The sequence below is a fragment of the Oryza sativa genome, chromosome 12 (genome assembly GCF_034140825.1).
Source record: "Oryza sativa Japonica Group chromosome 12, ASM3414082v1".
NCBI lineage: Eukaryota > Viridiplantae > Streptophyta > Magnoliopsida > Poales > Poaceae > Oryza > Oryza sativa.
This window is the reverse complement of record NC_089046.1, coordinates 8,719,929-8,724,594: the sequence shown is the minus strand read 5'-3', so window position 1 is coordinate 8,724,594 and position 4,666 is coordinate 8,719,929. Positions and strand designations below refer to the sequence as shown.

General features: G+C 46.4%; 1 long non-coding RNA gene across 1 annotated transcript; it reads left to right on the top strand.

Moving 5' to 3' along the window:
- The first annotated feature begins 1,996 nt into the window (after nt 1-1,996).
- Nucleotides 1,997-4,110, top strand: LOC107279725 (uncharacterized). Its single transcript, XR_003239950.2, has 2 exons — nt 1,997-3,274; nt 3,828-4,110. It is a non-coding gene; the product is annotated as an uncharacterized lncRNA (long non-coding RNA).
- Nucleotides 4,111-4,666: the final 556 nt, after the last annotated feature.

The window sequence follows — 4,666 nt, the reverse complement described above, 5'->3', positions numbered from 1 at the left end:
AAAATAATTCTCTATTGCAGGGAAAATGTGTGCTCTACTTGGGCAAGAACCATTTCTTCGATGCAATGCTCTATTCAAAAATTGCAACAATTGATAACGAAGTATATTGATTCAACGAAGTATTCCGATACATCGGATTCAATTAACTTCATAGCGAGCTTCTTGCTCAACAGTTATGGCATTCTGACATAAGTTTCAGGGCTGATCCTGTCTAGCATAGGAGATTCTATGTCCATAGTCATGAAAATAGGCTAGGAGCTCTCCCCCTCAATTCATGATGAGTGTGCTATTAGGATTGTTCTTTTCTTTTCATGTTCATAGATTGTTCACCTTGACATGTGTTCTACTCCCCCTTGTCCTCTTTTCTCATTGAGGTAAGTGCACCGGGCTAGCTGCTCGTGTTGAATTCATTATCAACTGTGCTAGGTGGTTTGGGAAGACAATGTTCTTCTAACGAACACTATGCCGAACGATACGCAATTCTATTATCAACTAGTTAGGCATACTTCTTGTATGTGCACCAGTGATGTTTGCGTGCGACTTTCGTCGCGTTCGGGTAGAACATCAAGAGTTTCACAGTATTCGGTGCAAATTCGGTGCACCGTATAACCGTACTCTCTGGGTCATTTGCTCAGTGAATCATAGTCTAAAAAAATATCCATTCTTGCTCATAGTACTTACTCTACGAGAGATAGGGTTTGCACCATAATCTTCTAAGCTGCTTCTTCCGTGCAGTCAAAAGAGTACCAATTCGCTTATCCATCTAGCATACTCATTCCTTAGTGTAGCTTGGAAGCACCGACGAGAGATTGAAATGCTTAATCAACCTCGTCGAATCAGTAAATAAAGCGCTAGGTTTAATGATGTCATGGTGCTGCAAGGTCCATTATAATTTTGACATTGAGTGCATATGTCAGAGATCCGGTGAACTTCTAGTTCGCGATGCCAGTCATCTTCGGATATTAAAAAATATGCGCAAATTAAATGCAGGTAAAATGCACAAGTGTTGCAATATAATGGTACATAAAATTCCAGCAGATAATTCCAATATATATTATACAATTCTATACATTTTATCGCAACGATATTAATTATAAGTAATAAAAACATCAAATAATCAATAATCGTAAATGCGATAATTAAATTTCATAATCATAAACATCAGCAATAAAGGTACCTGAAATACAAAGTCGGGTCGAAATTCAATGTCCCGTGGTTCTTTTATGCGAGAATATGATTTTGGTGATATTTGCAAATTCCGAATGCCATTCAAACAATTATCCCAAATGCAGAGAGTTATTTGTATGTTTTCTTGAAAATTCAGGGTTGAAAATGCAAAGATTCCAATGCAGAGAAACATGCACTTAATTTCCAAAAACAGAAAGGGCATTTTTACAAAATCACAGGATTCTTTCCCTTTTTTTCTTTTTCTTTCCTTTTCTTCTTCTCTTTCCTTCTTTTCTCCTTCTTTTCCTCCTCTGATGCCGATGCCATCTATGGCCTTCACGGCGGCGGCAGCGGCCGGCGCGCGGCCGTGTGGCGAGGGCGGCCGCGGCGGCGGCCGGCGCGCGGCCAAGCGGCCAATGGCGCGGCGAGGTGGGGACGGAGCGGGACGGCGGCGCGGCCATGCGGATGTGGCGCGGGGCGGCCAAGCCGGCGGCGGTGAGGCGCCAGCCGGGGCGGCGGCACGGCGGCCAGCCGGGAGGTGATGGAGACGGGGTGGCGTGGCTCGCGGCGGCGACGCGACGTTGCCAGAGCACGGACGCGCGGTCCGGCGTGCACGGACGGTTTCGCGGGGCGCCGCACGTACGTGCGGTGGCCATGCGGGGCGCGGCGGCGAGGAGGCCGGGTGGTGGGCGCGGCCGTGCGGCGGCAGGAGTGCGGGCCGGCGGACGCGGCCGTGCGGTGGCGCGAGCGCGGGCCAGCGGGCGCGGTGGCTAGGATGTGTCGGCGGCCGCGGCCGGAGCAGCGGCGCGACTATCCGGTGAGGCGGCGCGGCGCGCGGCGTGGCGAGGCCGGCGTCCGGCGCCGGGCGGCGGCCGGCGCTACCTCCTGTTTTTCTTTTTTCCTTTTTTTTTCAATTTTCTTCTTTTCTTCTTTTCTCTTCCCGTTAACTTCGTGTGGTCGGGGAGGCGCGGCGGCCGCGGCCAGAATGGTGGCGCGGCTCGGCTGCGGCCGTGCGCCGACAACGGCTGCAGCGTGGGTGCTGCCAGCGGCGGCCTCTGTGCAGGGCGCGGATGAGCGATGACCAGTCGTGATGCCGTGGAGTTCGGTGCAGTGGCGCGGTTCAGCACGGCCGTGCGGCGGCGAGGCCATGCGGTGGCCGGCGCGTGGCCGACGTCTCCATTGGCGTCTTTTTCTTGTTCTTCTTCTTTGTCTTGTTTCATTTGTTTTCCTCACCTGTTTTGCTGTTAGTTGCCATGGCGCATGCGTCCGGCACGGGCTTGCTGCGTGCCCTAGTTGCAGTGAGGCGATGGCCATGCATGGCGAGCGCGAACGGCTGCCAGTGATGGCGCGAGTGCAGCCATGGGGGTGCGGTGGCCGGCGTGCGTCCAGGACGATGTGGCCTGTCGCCGGGGTATCCGTGTGCGGCATGGCGCGGAGGGACGCGCTCAGCCAGCTAGCTTTTCCGGGATATCGCTAATCGGCTTTCGCCGGCGACTGCAAGTCGGCGGTAGCAGATTTGTCCAGGAAACTAGAACGGAATGAGAACGAGGAGAGGAATTCATTTTCGCGATTGAATCGGCGAGATGCAAAATGAAACTACGAGTTCTTACCCTTCTTCCTCGGTCTCCGGTAGAACGTCGTGCACGAAGTAGTCCAAGAGGGTCCCGTAATTCTAGAAAAGTAGAGACACAAGATGTAGGGGTGAGACTCTTTTCTCATTCATCATTCTATCATCCTCAAGCACAAGTGTACACAAATGAGCACCCCTCTCCTCCTTATATAGCCTTCCTCCAGATATGGAAGGTTTCGGTGTGGGCCCAATTAGTATATATGGGCTGGGTCTTTATGGGCCCAAGCCCATAGGTTTCCTAACAGGCAGGACCAATTTAAGCGCTTCGTGTGTGATATCCATTGTGGTGGTGTTTTCATCCAGGTGGACAGAAAGCCATACACCATTGTTTCATTAGTTATTGCTTTTAGTTGAATAATTTTGTTTGGATGGAAACGATGGTGAATGTGGTGTAATCTTTAATTTCAGGAGCAAATGCTGGTGACTGGTCATGCCTGGCATTTCAAGAACTATGACAAACGGCCACAATTTGCGAAGGTAAGAAGCTATGGAGTATATTTAAGTATATTCTTTAATTGCGATATTCATATATATATTCTGCTATGTGTATATTCCGTTTTGAACTTTGAAAATGATAAATATTATTAGCACCTTAAGACTCTCAAATTGTTAGTCATACTTGCAGTATGAAAGTAACGGATCATATTACCGCGCGTGCACAACGAATCAACACGACTTCTGGTTTTCTTTAATATAGTATTTATGTTCGATTTATCATATCTTCCTGTATAATTTTCAGTTCAAATTCAATTTATGTTGAAATTACAACAGTTTGGTGCATCACTGCATGTTCTTTTCTTTCCATGTTGATTATTTGGAACATAAAAGAGTGTAGATCTTGTACTTGATACCTCGAAGATCCAACTTTAAACAGTAGTTCTCTATTTTGAACTTAATTTTTGGAAAAAAAATTGCCATGCAGTTGAAATTCCAATCTCATTTGAGAACTCTATAGGCATACGGTGTGCGTATTTGTGTGCATTTTATGATGGAACTGCTTTGGTTATTTCTTTTCCCTCTGATTGTGAAGTGGGAAAAAATGGCACGTGATGCACGACAAGGGCTTTGGGCATATGATAACCCTGAGAAGCCGTGGGAATGGAGAAAGAACAAGCGGAAGGCATCTGAACATCACAATTCAGGTGTTCGTTGATGGACACTGGTCACTTGGATGATGAGCTGATCTGAAATGACATAGTTGGAATTGAATCTGTGGTTATTAAACAGTTAGCCCCAGATGATTATGTATAAAAAGTATGATATACTCTGTATAAAGTATTAAGATTGCTAATCTCGATCTATGTTATTTCTAATATTTGAGTGCAGAATGTGTAGATGAGTTATGATATTATACCGCTTTTCAAATAAAGAGATAAAAGGGTCCAGTACTATTTAACTAGCTCGCCCTGTTTAGGCGATATGTAGCTACATAAAGACTACGGGTTAATTCGTTAGGATTGTTACAAAACTCAGCAAGGCCAAAAGATTGGCACTGCCAAAATAGTAGTGGTTTCTGTTTTGTAGCCCAAAAAAAATTTTTTTGGCACAATAGTAGTGGTTTCTGTTTTGTTGCAAAATTTTTTTTTAACTTTGGCACAAATTATTTCTTTTAGCCCAGTGTTAGAATGCTACTTTGGCAGTGAACCAAATGAAGCAATTGCCACTTTGCCAGCAAAAAAAAATTGTGGAGATGGACAGCCCTGTTTTTTTTTTTATTTTTGGTATGGCAACTTGGCAAGAGGTGTCCATCGTCAAAATGCAACCAAATGGCAATCAACCAAACATGCCCAATAAAATCAACCGAATGGATATAGGATCCAAGAAATAACCACTACTATGGAACCTGTCATCCGTAACGGGCCGGAAACT